The sequence below is a fragment of the Lontra canadensis genome, unplaced genomic scaffold (genome assembly GCF_010015895.1).
Source record: "Lontra canadensis isolate GAN:19392208 unplaced genomic scaffold, GSC_riverotter_1.0 scaffold35, whole genome shotgun sequence".
NCBI lineage: Eukaryota > Metazoa > Chordata > Mammalia > Carnivora > Mustelidae > Lontra > Lontra canadensis.
In genome coordinates, this window is record NW_022631029.1 from 18,978,188 (window position 1) to 18,994,185 (window position 15,998).

Below are 15,998 nucleotides of genomic sequence, written 5' to 3' on the forward strand. Positions count from 1 at the left end.
TTGGCTAGCAATGTGTAGGAGAGGCGAGGCGTGCTCGCCTGAACAGGATTTGTGACATGTTATCTATGGTTGTGGTTTGTTTGTTTTTTTTTTCTCTCTCTCTCTTCTCCAGACTTAGTGGACTGAAAGGGTGTGGACGGTTGTCCTTCACAGTAGCTGTGCAGTGGGCTCTCTGAGCAAGTGTTAAGTAACGCTGATGCTTGGGTCCCTCTTGTGGGACTTCTACGTCATTGGTCTGGGAGGTGGCCTGAGCATCAGTATCTGTAACAGCTTGTCATGTGATTCCAAAGTGCAGCGCAGGTTATGAGAACTACAGCCTCTCGGGGCTCTCCACCCCCCACTCCTGCCCAGCCGGCACTCTGCTTAGCAGGTGATGATTCCTTTAGGTCCTCCTTGGTGGGGGTCTCATTTTCTTGAGAGACTGCTGAGGCCCCAATGAGCCTCCCTTGCTCAGCTTCTCAGAGGAACATCAGTCCCAGGTGGAACCTGTTTTCACGTTGTCGGGAATGGTTTCAGGAAGTGCTGTCCTCTGTTGTGACCCTACCTTGGTGACCCTACCTTGTTGTGTTTATCCGAAGCCGTAACATTCTCAGAGGTGTAGAGGAGCCTGTTTATTTGTGCCTCCTCCTAGTCTGGGCCAGAAGAAGCTCAAGTGTAGGAGCTGTTTGGTGATGAGGCAGATTGAGCAATATGATAGGGACTGGAGCTCCCGTGAGTCTTCCTGCTTCTGCTCCTGGAGACGCTAAGCAGAGTAAGGCCAACCTGGGTCACAGCCTGGGAACCAGAGGTGAGGACTGGGGTCTTGTCTTGGCCAGCTAGGTTTGCTTCATGCTGGAGGCTAGAAACAAGGGTATCTATCCTCTCTGGCTTGGGGATCGCTGGAGAATTGGAGGACAGCTCCCGGGGAAGAGAGCTGTGCTTGCTTTTCTTGGAGTGGCCAGCATTGGGGAGGAAGGACTGCCCTTCCCTTGGGGAGGAGGTTATGGAGGGTAGGAAACTGGTAGGAAAGGAGAGAGCTGCCCCAGCACTTGTGAATCAATGCAGGTCAGTACAAATTTCCACTTCTGGTGAGCCCTGGAGGGAATGTGGGAGAGAGAAAGAGTAACATTTTTTTATGTTTCTATCTTTGTCCTCCTGTTCCTTCTGTTACAAATAATATTGAGGAGGAGAGTTTTATGTTCCTGTTGGCCAGTCTCTACCTATTAGCTGCTTTGATGCCTCATGTTTGTGCAGTAGGAACATCTGTGCCTACCTGACAAATGAGGCAACCAAGGAACAGCCATATTTGATGATTGACCCAAAGTCACAGGACTGGAAAATGGTGGAGTTTGAACTCCTGGCTTCCTTACTCTAGAGGCTCTTCCTCTCTTCTCCATCTCAATAGTGTGCTGCTTCCCATCATCCTGTAAACTCCAGAGCCCCCCTCTGCTCCCCAGGAGTGTAGACTTGGGGCAGATGCCGGGTGGCAGATGCCCAGGTTCTCAGGACCCGACCCAGTTAGGACTTTCAGGGTAAGTCTTCCTTGGGGAAACTTCTTGGGGAAACACTTCTCCTGCCAGCAGCTCTTATAAAATTTGGATGGTGCTAAGGTGCTGAGAGCTTTGTGTTTTCCATTAGCCTGCCTCCAAAGGACAGGATTTTAATTAGCTACCTATGGAACCTAGTTTCAAGCCCATCGAAATTGGATTTTTATGGTGGGAGCCATGCAGCTCCCTCGGTCCTGTTGCTTCTGTAAAAGATTTTGGATCTGGGAAGTTCCATGCTCCAGCAGCCCCAGGTAGACGTCTCAGTTCCAGAGCCAGTCCTCCCACAACCCCGTGTCCCTGGTGAGGCCATCCAGGGCCGACGTCGAGCCTCACTAACACACGGGGCCAGGAGGCAAACATCTTGGTCTCATGAGCCTGAGGAAGCTTCGGGGGATGGGGGGAGGTTCTCCATTGGATGATGAGCCTCTCGGCTGCTGCTGAAACTTTTCAGAAGCCCAGAAGCATCTTAGCTGTGTTCTGCCAACACCAGGTGTTTTTTGAAGTTTCTGGATCAGGAAGGCTGTGACCCACTGCAGGGGAGCACTTTTGTCCACGAGCTGACTTTGCCAGTCTGAATGAGAATTTGCCATCCGTGCCTTTATCTGCCTGCGCCCCAGCGTAATAATCTCCTCCCCTCTCGCTTTATAAACGATAAAATGTGGCTGTGTTGTTCTGTCAGGCAAATGTGTAAAATCAGCCCGGATACCCAGCAAAGCACTGTACGTTCAATTACCTCCTTGTTGTAAAAGCTTCATTTAAAAATTCCTGGGCCATAAAGCAAAATGAAAGTGGTATTTACCATCACAAGTTGTGAAGCAGAGACAGTCTTGGTGTCAGAGGGGCCTCTGTTAGTCAGTGATGCTATTGGTCATTGAAATGTCAAAGCTACATCATGCCCCTTGTGGCCTTCAGTGAGCGAGAGAAGGATGTCCAAAAAGGTTTTCACAATTTGGTTTGGATCCCACCTAACTGAGGACTTGCAAGACTCTTCTGCTTCAAATGACAATAGTGGACTCTACACCATGAGTACAGCAGATCATGGACCAGTCTTCATCCTCCACGAAAGAACCCTGTTAATATCTAGGTCCTTGCAGTGTCTGTGTACAGAATTAACTGTCTCCTTTCAGTGTTCCTTCCCCCAAAGATTTCTTGCAGCCTCTCTGATAGGCACTGGGGCTACCCTGATAAAGACATAACTGTGGGGTCTTTGTCCTTGTAGAAATCATAGTCTGTTGGAGAGATAGATATTCATCATAGAAATGTGCCAGTGGATGCATAATTCAGCCTGGGTTAAGTCCAGCAAAGGAAGGAGGTAGTCAGAGCTTTGAGAGCACATGATGGGGGTCAAGAAGTTTTCAGCTCCAAGGGAAAAGCATGCATGTTGACTCCAGTGTGGGAGGAGAGTGCCTGTGGACATACAGGAAGGTGCCAGGGCTGGCGCTGGACCCCACGGAGCTGTGAAGGCCATCGGGTCTGGACTTTTATCTGGGAGCCATTGAAAAACTGGCCCAGGCAAGGGGACCAACTCGGTTAGCATTTTGGAGATGATCAGTAATGCGGTGGCGAGAGCTTCAAGCTGGAGAGAAGTCTGGGAGGACACACTGTCATCTGTTTGTCATAAAGGAAAGAGATGGTGGTAGCTGGAACCTGGGGAAAAATGATCTCTTTCTATTACCAAGATTGTAGGAATTTTATGTTCTTCTGGAGGAGGAAGAAAATTAGTTTCAGGCTCTGGGAGCACGCATTTGAAGCAACTTGGTGACTAATGAAAATAACACTTCTGGGGTAAGGAAGCAGGTCAGCAGGGTTTACGAATGCTGCTCACGATCGGGTTTGTAGAAACATCCTCATCGTTGTCTTGATACTGGCAATTTCACTGCTTTTTGCATTTGATGTTTTCTCCTGTTGTGTTTATTTCCTTACTTGTTTTATGGGCATTGTACAAGTGTATCGAATGGGCCCTCTGTCTCCTTCGGCTTCCATGTTAACTTTGGAGAGCTGGACAGGGCTGTGATTATGATTATCAGTTCACTCGTGCATTTTGCCGGGTGTTGTCATCACAAATTCAGCCCGCTGCTTTCTGCCGTGCAAGTTAATTTTGCAGCCACGATGCAAAACCCAGAAACCCACAGACTGAACTTTTTAAAAGCAGGGGCATTCAGTCATGTGTTTTGCAAATAGTTCTTAGATATCTAACAGAAAAATTCTACTCATCATTCATAGAACCACATTCTCTCTCTACCCTCTGTGTTTCAGGACAGATTGATGACCGGGCTGAAACCTGATTGTAATTATCACAGTACAAGGCCAAATTAGGTGGACCGTCCCTACTGCAGGGACCTTTAATGCCAATCACACCACACTCTGTTACAGTGTACAGTTTAAAAAAACCTTCCATTTAGGTTTCTTTTATGGTACAGAAGGATTTTTAAACATACACCATTTACCAGCTCGTCTTCAAAACACAAAGCAAAAAGCCATCCATCTGAAAAGTGAAATTATGGGGCTAAGATGGCTTAAGATGACACCATTAGGAGCCACTGTCAGAAGCACAAAGAAGCCCCTAACCAGTCGTTACTATTATCGTACATTTAAGCAAAGGGCAAACTCAGATTCTCTTTGTAACTGATTGCCGTGTTCCACTTAGTCCTATAAAGGAGATATTGGTTGTAAAACCTAACGATGTAAAATGGACCTAGTAAAGGATGGCCTTCCCAGTTCCTTTAGATCTTGCTTGTGTAATCTTCCTGCTGCAAAGTGAGAGTATGACTCCTATTAAATGTGGCTCAGGATGTTCTGCCAAAGGCGATGTTACTCCAGACCTGTGACTGTTCCAGCAAATGAAAACCTAAATAAACCCCACAACAGCACCTAGTGTTCTTTAAAGGACTCCTGGTCCGAGCAAGCGTTTCCACATAAATAAATTAACACTCCCAGAAGTGATGGTGCATTTTGGACATGCTCGTGTTACTGGCATAGGAATGTGAATTTAGGGGCACGCCTCTTTTAGGGGCAAAAGAGGAGTCCTCTACAGTCTTCCCCCAAATTAGAAAATCCCATAGCATAGAAGGGATCTGTTCAGAAAACAGAGTTCTAGATGGTATCTCTTGTATGAAATAAACTTCACTCAGACCTTTGAACCCTCTGTATCCAGAATGCTCAGAAAACAGACTTTTCAAGAACCACCCCCCATAGTCCAAAAGTTAAATTCACTGTTTGTGTATTAAACAATAAGGAAAATGATACAGAATTTTGTATTTAATAAAGAATAAGTATGAACGAATATGGTCAGAAAATACTTCAAAACTAGATATTTGTTTTCTCAAGGATCTCTTCCATGGAATTTTCTATCCTGCTATATATACTCTTTCTGTTTTGAAACATGGGTTAAATTAAATTATGTATTTTTAATACAGAGAAATGGTGTTGATTTTCCTCCTCAGTCCTCTTCCGATTTTCTATTATTTTATAAAGAACACAAAGTATATGATTTATGTTTTCAGAAATACTGGTAAGTGGAATGACAGGCGTGGCCAAACATTATTATCTCAGAGAGCCCTCTCTGGAAGAGGAGGCATTTGGTGTTCTCAAAAGTACCTTTGGTTAAAAAAAAAAAAACTTTAAAGTGAAGTATAATGCTAGGAAATTAACTTTAGTCATCAAAGCAGGCAATAAATATCTCAGAGTAATAATTACCACCAGCATACTTTACCAGGTTTGAACGGTTGCTACCTTAGAGATCTACTAATCTTAATTAGATATTATATGTTTTATGGGTCCTAAACTTTTGAGAGATTATATAACTAATTAGTAAAAGAACCAGAACAAATATTTTAATGTCATTTTACCTTTTTACAGGGCTTGACAGTTCATCAGCTGCCTTTACTTACATTGTTTGATCCTAAGACAAGTAGGCAAATAAGGCATTTTGGGTTTCATCCCACCTCCCATCCTGGCCACCCTCCCTTCTTTTCTGGTGATTTTTCCTAACAGACTTGGAGAAAGAAAAATCAGAGGCTAAGTGACTTTCCCTAGATCACAAAGCTGGCACAAAAACTGGCACTGGCTGGCTGGCACTAGCTATTATGCTCGAATTCTTTACTTCCTTCCGGGAAAGCTGATGTATCTATAACTGTTGGCCTTCTCTAAAATTTCATGGGTGGACAGGTTCAGTGGATATTCTAAAAGGCATGCTAAGTAATTTTATATGTAGGCCCAGGAAGGCAGCAAGGTCTCGTGGTTCCTAAACTTCCATTTCCTTGAACTCACCATTAGCAGGTCGTAGGACTGAATGGAATCCATGCACTGAAACGATTTTAGCCACAGTGTGTATTCTGACTGTAGGGAGGAGACACTGAACACACAGAATGTCTTAGAAACAAAAGTGCATATCCACTGTCACTGGACAAATTCTGAGACAAAGATCTTGTATTCAAATTCAGAACTTAGTGTTGTTTGAGACAGGAAGTGCTTCTTACAGCCATCTGCCATTTAGTTGCGTTTTCTGAGGTACTCCTGAAATGCCCCCATTTTAAAATTCTCACTGTTGGTGCTAGAGTCGGGATCCCTGTCTGGGATGTGACTAACAAAGAGGAGTTGCTTGTACTTGGGACTCGGAGCAAAGTGCTAGAATCCACAGTTGGATTCGTGTAGGGTTTTCAAAACCATCTCTGCTTTCACCACAGCTTTTGGTTGAAACCAACCGTTAGTGTGGAATCTGTTTGTTTTGGGGTTTTTTTGCTTTGTTTTTGTTTCTTTTTTTTAATTCTTTACCTCCCATCCGTACTTACATTAGTCTTCCAAAATGGTATTTTAGGCCTGAAACATAATCCTGAGGAAGGCATTCCAATGGTAGAAAAGTTTGGGACACAAAAGCACTCATTACACTATCATTTATGGTAGTTAAAATTATTTATAATAGTGAGCAAGTCGATATGCCCAGTATTTCAGGAATGATGATATAAATCAGGCCCATCCTGAAGTTGGAATATTATGTAGCCATTAAAAGTTACACTTTATGGAGACTTTGAGTGACATAAGTGACAAAAGTCACATTATTAAATAATACTACTATTGATAAAATATTACTGTGACTACACCAAGCAATTAAGAAGAGCAAATACACATCTGGGACATATTATGAGGAGCTCATCTAAGCACTTGACACATCACATCACATTGAGGTCAGTATCCCTGGTATTTAGGAAGGAAGCTCATTTTTTTTTTTAAAGATTTTATTTATTTATTTGACAGAGAGAGCACAAGTAGACAGAGAGGCAGGCAGAGAGAGAAAGAGAGGGAAGCAGGCCCCCTGCTGAGCAGAGAGCCCGATGCAGGACTCGATCCCAGGACCCTGAGATCATGACCTGAGCCGAAGGCAGCGGCTTAACCCACTGAGCCACCCAGGCGCCCCAGGAAGCTCATTTTTTAGATGAGGAAACTGGAGTCCAGATGTTGGGTCACACAGCTAATAAGTGGAGGATTGGGGATTTGAACCCCTGAACTCAGCCACTCTAGTTCTTTTTCCCAATGTAATGTCACAAATGATCTCCTCCATATTGCTGCATGTGTGTATGGAAAATTTGGAAAGGCGTGCATGGTGGAAATTTGGATTGGTTACCCATGTTGTTGAGTTTTTCTTTATCTTCTAAAGAATGTGTGCTGTTTTTGTTATTAGGACATAATGCAATTTTAAATAAATGAATAAAGGGGAGCTTTCATTACACTTTCCCGAATTTCCTGTCACTGAGTGAAAACCCAGAAAACCCACCCCTACGCTGTCATTTCTGTGCCATCCAGTTTGGTGGCCAGGCTTCCTCCACCATGATTTGGCATCGCTTGAGTGGGTTTGGACACATTCCAAATTCTCCTGGACATTTTTCTGCTTTCCAATCAGATGCAAAAGTCCAGGAGGCACGGGAGAATATATGATCTGAGTTCTGGATCCCTCAGATCCCATCTTGTAATTTTTAGTTGATTTGGCTAAATGCTCGGGCTGTTTAGCCATGGAACAAATACTAGTAAAGACTTTATGGAATAAATAATGGGAAGCATTTTCAAATGGTGCACTGTTTCCCTTGAACTATAGACAGATGGGTTGTTTATGCTATTTCAGATACAGCCCCCTTTTTTTGTTGTTCTTTTGCTGGTAAAAAATAGGATCAGTATTCTTTTGTTTTTTCCCTTGAGTTTCTTCTAAACCTATTTATTTATTTATTTATTTATTTATTTATGAGAGAACAAATATGCAGGTGTGTGAGCTAGAGGGGAGGGGCAGAGGTAGAGAGAGAGAATCCCAAACAGACTCCATGCTCCTGCAGAGCCCCACGTGGAGGTCAATCCCACGACCCTGAGATCATGGCCTGAGCTGAAATCAAGAGTTGGATGCTTAACAGACTGAGCCACCCAGGCACCCCTCTGCTAAACCATTTTTTCAGTGTTTTGCCTTTATAAACTATAATTTGCAATGATCGAGTCATACCCCAAATGCTAAAGGAATCTCTTGAAAGACATGTGAAAGAGTCCCTTTCTTTTAAAAATATGTATGAAGGTGGTTATCAACAGAACATTGGTCAAAGATTTGCTCCAACATGACTGAAGGAATACAGATGAAAGAAGATTGGTCATGAGGTGATGGGCACCTCGGAGTTCATTACTCTCTCCACTTTTGTTCGTGTCGAAATACTGTTGTCATCAAGAAAATGAATCAGACACCTGACTGCTCTCCTGGTGGTCCCATTGCATCATGAGATGCAACAAATGTCATTTGAAAGGGAAATTTTCAGGGAATTTACATAGAACTTTAGTCTATAAAATGCCAAAACAAGCAGTTGAAATGTGAAAAATTCTGACAGTCTATCACATTGTTTGCATACAAGGCTTAACCATGCCAAAGAATAATTTGACTGTTTCTTTTCAACTCAGCTAATCTTATAGTAATCATATTAATGGGTTTTGATGTGGCTAAGTGTGGCTTTTGAGCTGTGAGCCTTTTAGAAGCCCTTACTCTCTCACCCTTGAACTTTTATGCAAGTATCTGAAGTGTTCCCTTGGATTTCGGATTCTCAGCCCTCCGGGCCATCCTACCTGTTCCATGGAGACTGGTAGCACTTTTCCTTCATCATGATCTGTGCCTGGAACTTGACAGTGGACCGCTGGTTACTCTTGTGTAAACTCTGTCTTAGTCTGGCCGAAACGTACCCTGTAGATTGATTTCTTCGACTACAGACCATTTCCTAGAAATGGAACCATACAGTCAAGAGAATGAGCTTTTTGAAATCTCTTGATACTCATTTTCAGATCGTCTTCTGAACGAGTTGTGCCACTGTGTGCTCCTACCAATGATGTAACCGTGCCCATTTCACCATATACAAAGAAGCAGTGGGCGTTATTATTTTTCAGAATCTCTCCTGATATGGGGGAGGGGGCAATTCTTTTTATTTATTTATTTTTTAAAGATTTGTTTTTTTATTTTAGAGTGAGAGCACATTCAGCGGGGTGGAGAAAAGGAGCAGAGAGGGAGGGAGAGAGAGGCAAAGAAGCAGTCTGGCCACTGAGTGCAGAGCCTGGCCCAGGACTTGGATCTCAGACCCTGAGGTGAAACCAAGAGTCAGAAGCTTAACCGACTAAGGCACCCAGGTGGCCCTAAAGTTTCCTTTTTAAAAAAATTATCATGGAGGATGACTAGTTCCAAATTTTCATTATTGTTCAGTTTTTTTCCATTTAAAATGTATTTGTTCATAATGCCCATCTTTTATTTTAGTCACATTCATAGCACTATTTTACAGCGGGACACAGGCTCATCCTCTGTTCTCAAATGTCAGTTTCCTAAGATGGTCCCATCATCTGACCCATTTCTGCATTCACAGACCCTGGTCTGGTGTCTGACGCAGGGTAGGGACTCAGATGTGCATAGAATACAATAGTGTCCATTTTGAGTAGCAATTTCTATGATATTTCTTGTTAGAAACCCTATTTTTTTATTCAGTGCTTCTGAGAGGAAACCCCTGGAGGGTCCTGGGAAGCCGGTGACTTTAATTTGTGAGTAACTCCTCTTCTGATTTGTGAACTGTGCTCTCCATACCAATAGCATCTTGTACAAAAAGGAACAGTGTTGTGCTGAAATGTGCAAATTGATTGTGTGACATCACACTCACCAGTAATTTCTCTTGCACTCATGCCATGGCCTAATTAAAGACAGCATGATTGACAAATTTGGGGAAGACTTTTTTTTAGCTTGTTGCTCTAGATTATTCTAGTGTCATTTTTTCCCCCATTTTTCAATCTTGGTATTAAAAATGAAGAGATAAATCAGAGGCTATTTTTTTTTTAAAGATTTTATTTTTGTGGAAGGCTTACACCCAGCATAGGGCTTGAACCCACGACCCCGAGATCGAAAGTCACATGCTTCACCAACTGAGCCAGCCAGGCACATCACTTTATGTTATTTCTTGCTAGCCCATCTTCTGTCGTTTCCTGCTCCCCTTCTTTCCCTCATGATTTTTGGTTCTAGAAAATCCCTTTCACAGAGATTTTCTCATAAATCTTGTTTCTCAGCTATTTCTCATCAAATTTCCTTTACTTTGTATTTCTAGCTTCTGAGCACTGAACCCAAAGAGTCCGATCTTCCCGTGGCATGCCTGGACTCATTTAAAACCTGAGGAAGCCAATCTTTTAGGTTCTGACTACTCCTGGTAGATGTCCATTACGTCCCAGCCTTAATGATATTTTGTGTCACTCAGTCCTCACCAGGTCACCTCCACTTAGAGAGCTAAGTAGAGTTTTGCTTTCTCTTCCCACGTGTGTGCATATAATTCCTCTGAAGTAAGTCATCCATTTCAAATACCTCAGATCCCAGTCCTATTGTTGTAAAAAGCATCTTCCCTGTTCCCACAGTCTGAGATGTACCTAGAAAGGCCAACTGTAGAAAGGCGTATTTGATTACCTCCCTGTCCTCCCCACCCGCCAATGCCCCGTTTGATCCATCCCCTCAGTTCCTCGTTCCACCAAAGCCTATGATGCTTTCTCCTTCTTTTCATTCTGGTGTCATTTGGTGACAGATGGTGAATAAAAGCAGCGATCCCAGGCCAGGTGGCAGAATATCTGTGTCTGCATTTTGACGACACCTGTCACCGGAGAATCTAGGCATACAGACTGAGATAGTGCCCAGGGACAAGGCAGAGGAAGTGGGCAACCTGGAGGCCCCACCAGCTAACGAGTGTACTGGGGTCTCCTGAGCTTATGCAGTTCTCATGTAATTTTGTAGTTGGACCCAAATTTTTCTAAGCAACTGGCATTCCACAGGAGTTGCTGATAACTTGACTCATGTTTTCTCTTGCTTGACTTTCCCACCATGAGGTGCAGATTCTATGCAATAAAAATATCAATGAAATAAAAGCGCAGTCAACATTGTGCCACCCCTGTGATTAAACAAGGTTGTTAGTTCAGGTTCTAGAATATTAGATATATTTTTTATTCTCCAGCGTAACTGCTTTAGAACTATGCTTTGGTAAAGAGAGTAAGCTGGAATCGTTTCCCTAGGTGACTTGTTATCCAATCTGCATGTCGTTTTCAAGTCAGCTGAACTATCCAGCTTACAGAGATCCACTGGCAGAGATCTACCCCCAACTTCTTGCCAAGCTGACATTCTGGTGGGGACTGCAGAAACAGAAGAACTGATCGTTTTGACCTCACGACATGATAGGCTTTTTTGACACAGGCCAAAAGAGGAGGAATATGCTTGCATTTTCTCTGCGATCAGCTGTCTTCCTGTTGGCCTCCTAATAGTTTATGTTCTGACATATGGAGAGATAGGGAAGAGAGAGAGAAATGCATGGATAGACGTGTCTGTATCTGCATATAAGCTTTGCTGCTTACTGTCTCTTGGATGTCCCCATCAGTCCATTCTGAGATTCCCACATTAGAGCAGAGTTTTCCAACTCTAACTGCTAACAATGATTCATCAGGGCTGGTATCCTCTGGCCAAATCAGCAGAGAATGAGCCCTGCCTGGTTTTGAAATGAAGCTTTGTGGCTTGTCTCCCTCGAGTTATCATTTGTCTGATGTCCTCCGCTTCAGGTCACATACTGTGTGACAGCCCACACTTTCTACTACGTGGGAGGGAGCCCTACTTGCTTTACTTTCTGTCTAAACACAAAATGTACTCTATGCAACACTAGTGTACAACCTTCCAGGGATTTTTTTTTTTTTTTTTAAGCAAATGGAAGAAAGACATAGGACATGATTCTGGCGCCGTTCCACCCAGCGTATCGACTCAGGACCAGTGTCATGGTAAAATGATAGTATATGGGCATTGTTTGATGTGTATCCTGTACTGCTTCTGTGATGTGCAATTATTGTCTTATTTTATTTTGTGAGCCAAAATGAGCTTTAGGGATGAAATCCTATGGCTTTGGATATTCCAGAATCCCTCTCTAATAGCCAAAATTAAGTAGCAGCTCTAAATGATACCTAGACGTCCAACCTAAAGAGCTTTCAGTTCCTCATCTTTGTTATCTGGAAATTGTCCTTCTCTTGGCAGTGATTTTGGCTTTATTCACTTGTACAGTCACTCGTTCACTCGGTAAATGAGGATGAAGTATCTGGTATGCCCCAGACACTATTAGATTATCTCCTAGACATTTCAGTGTCCAGTGGAGAAATGTGTCCTGGTGTTCGTGTTTCTGGTATTAAGGACCATATAAAATAGTGGACTTGAGCATAATTTCTGTTTCTTCATTAGGTTCCTTTAGGTGGGGAACAGAATCCACTTAAACACTTCATCGGGGAAAGGCCCTCCCCTGCTCTGTAGGAGTGAAATCGAGAACTGTCTGTGTGCAGTGCCGTATCTGACCATGAGTCCAAAATTCTAGTTTTCGCGGGTTTCTACAACCTGGCGATTCTACTTCTAGAAGTTTATACTAAGGAGCTTAACATGCATATGTACATCGCTGTCATTCAAATGTTCATTCAGATGTTCATTCAAACTTTAAAAAAGATAGTGAAAAGTTGAATATAATCTCTGTCCGATGGTGAGACGCATTACGTACATTGTGGTTCTGCAGTGGAATCATAAACAGACACTAAAAGAGATGTTGGGGGCGCCTGGGGGCTCAATCAGTTGAACATCTGACTCTCAGTTTCAGCTCAGGTCATGATCCCGGGGTGCTAAGATCAGACCTCGTGTTGGACTCTGCTCAGCCTGGAGTGTACTTGAGATTCTTTCCCCCTCCCTTCCACCCTCCCCCTCTGCTCCTCCCTCTGCTTGTGCACACACACACTCTCCCTCGCTTTCTCTAAAATTAAAAAAAAAAAAAAAGTGATGTTGAAGAATATTTAATAACCAGAAAAAATGAAGCTATTTTTGTAAATCTACTTTTCACATATTTGAGAAACAGGAAAATGTTGGGGGCACCTGAGAGTCCGTCTTCAGTTTATCCATCACATAGGGTCGTTGTGAAAATCAGTGGACTCATTCACATAAACTCCTTAGCCCAATATTTGGCACATGATAAATGTGACCTATAATAATGTCAGTGATAGCAATGATTGGAGATTGCATTGAATAAAGACTAGAAGTCTACACACCGAAATATTAACATTGTTTACATCTGCATGATAGAATGAACTTTGATTTCGATTGTTCTTTCTTTCTTTTTTTTTTTTTAAAGATTTTATTTACTTATTTGACAGACAGGGATCACAAATAGGCAGAGAGGCAGGCAGAGAGAGAGGAAGAAGCAGGCTCCCTGCTGAGCAAAGAGCCCGATGCGGGGCTCGATCCCAGGACCCTGGGATCATGACCTGAGCCGAAAGCAGAGGCTTTAACCCAGTGAGCCACCCAGGCACCCCACGATTGTTCTTTCTTTTTCCCAGTGTGCCTGAGTATTTTTTAAATTTCTGCAATTAACAGTGGAAAACATCTCAGTGCAACAAGTGTGGTCACTTTGGCATTACAAGCACCAGTATTTTTTATTAATAGATGTAGGGACTTCATTGTTCCAGTGGAATTGGTGGGGGAAGAAACAATTGCCCACGGATATTTACGGCTGAGGTTTCACCAGGACAAACAACATGCTCCAGCCGTTGTCAGTGGGAAAATTCATTGTATTTGTAAGGCATCTGTATTAGCAGCAGTGGCCAAATAGCTTTATTAATGTTCTGGGGTGTGATTTGGGTTAATTACTGTCATAGTTTTATTAGACTTTGACATGATTTTTTTTCCCAGGAAGTAAAATTTGAGGATATTCAAGATTGGCATTAACTGTCTTGCTGCTGATGCATTTCTAATATGGACAACTAAAATTAACAGCTATAAAACCACTGTGTCACAGGAGAGCAAGGATTTCCTAATACAGACACAGATTTCCTAATACAGAAAGCCTCCGTTGGGCAAAAAAAAAAAAAAGCATCCTTTGTTTTTTTTGTTTTGTTTTGTTTTGAGATTTTATTTATTTATTTGACTGAGAGAGATCACAAGTAGGCAGAGAGAGAGAGAGAGAGAGAAGCAGGCTCCCTGCTGAGCAGAAAGCCTAATGCGGGACTCTATCCCAGGACCCTGAGATCATGACCTGAGCTGAAGGCAGCGGCTTATCCCAGGTGTCCTTTGTTTTTGTTTTTTAAGATTTTATTTATTTGTTTATATGAAAGAGAGAAATGAAGGGAGAGAGAGAGAATCCCAGGTAGACTCCAGGCTGGTTGCAGAGCCCAACGTGGGGCTCGATCCCACCAGCAGAGCCAAAACCAGGAGTCAGATACCCAACTGAGTGAGCCACCTGGGTGCCCCTAGAAAGCCTCCTGTGATTTGACTTGCCTTTGGACATGTGTTCATTTACTTGCCTAGAGAAGCATTTAAGACCAGAAGGTTCTAGAGAAGGGATGGTTTGCATTTGCTTCTCCTATTACTGTTAGAACCTTCTTTTTCTTTTTTCTTTTTTCTTTTTCTTTTTTAAAGCTTTTTGGTAGTAAGCCACTTTTGACTCATTAGCCATTCTTTGTATTAAATTTTCCCTGTTCAAATTACTGATGAGGCTCCTGTCTCCAAACTGGACCCTGACCGAAAGAGAAGGGACAAGAGAAAAGCCACCTGCGAAACAAATCAATTGCCACTGAACTGCCAACTCATGACCAACACTCTGTATTCTTCAACGTGCTTAATAACTGATTTTATTTTAGTATGGATTACATCAGACAGCCCATAATCAGGTGCTGACTATGCCCATCAGCATTACCGCATTGAGTACGAAATAAGTAAATACCCTTTATGCCTCCATAACACGAAGGCATTTATCCACTCAGCAAGAGATTTATCCGGCAGTGTCAGCGTGCTTGGCACTGGAGGAGATGCTAAAAAAAGGAATGGGCCTCCAGCCTGGCCTTGCAGGCTTGTCAGGGAGACAGGCCCAGGGTGTGTGTGAGAAGTTAACCAACAATGCAATAAGTTTGCAAGGCAGCCTACAGTCCCATTAGCATTTGTATTGCTTCATATTTCCAGACTAAGTAATGTTGCAGAACACCAGTATTCTGTTCTGTATCACCCACTCACATTTCTAAGCATATGGGCGTTCATTTGTCTTTTCAATTGTTTTCCATTTTCCCTACATACTCGATACTTGCTGGTAAGAATTTCGAAGGCTGCAAATTGGTAGGTCCTCTGTAATCAATGAAAATAGTTTATGACACCAGATCTTTGAAATGGTGTCTGAATATGCACACTTTGGGACTTGAGGCGTTATCTCTTTTACTGTATAAATTACTGGAAGCCAGCTGTGCAGGATGAAGCAGGAGTGCTTTGTGGAATGTCAATGGTTTGGAGATCGTGGGGCTCCATGGGAGGTGGTTCAAGTTTTGGAATCTCGATGTAGGGAAGACTCATGGAGCCAGATCGAGAGTCTGGTGTCTCTTTATACATGTGCCCTGTACAGAATAGTCCTGAACATGGTCTCGTCTCAGCATTGTTCTAGGGAGTCCCTCGGGTGGAACCGTGTGCCCTTCTCTGGGGGATTCGTGCGGAGACGTTAGATCCCATTAAGAAGCAATACCTTGGTGTCTGGAGCTCTGAAGCTGGTGAAGGTAATGCTCTGGAATGTGCTAGCCCAGCCTTTGCCAGCACATACTTTGAGGAGCAGTGATCCTGGAAGAGGGTTGACCTCGGTCGAATCCTGGAAAATGCTCTGTAGTCTAGAATATCCTCCTGCTCTTAGACACTGACAGTGCCGGTTAGCATAACAAAGGCTTGCTGACAAGTCCTAAAATAAAAGGAACCTGTCATTTTCTAACAAGGTATTCCTGAAATTTTGTCTACGCTGGATCCTTTCTTCCTTTAAATATGGATTGTCCCACCAAAATACTGATTTCTCTATACTAATTAGGGAATCTGGCTGTTGTATTTGAATAGCAGTCATCAAAGCCTTTACCCACCTGTGTGTGTGTGTGTGTGTGTGTGTGTGTGTGTGAGAGAGAGAGAGAGAGAGA

The 15,998-nt window shown here is 43.0% G+C and overlaps 1 protein-coding gene across 1 annotated transcript in view; it reads left to right on the forward strand.

Moving 5' to 3' along the window:
• The window catches only part of PTPRG (protein tyrosine phosphatase receptor type G), a gene marked incomplete at its 3' end in the record, with an annotated part of 610,637 nt that overhangs the window by 502,718 nt on the left and 91,921 nt on the right, over nucleotides 1–15,998 (forward strand). The gene's annotated exons all lie outside the window — the stretch shown is intronic.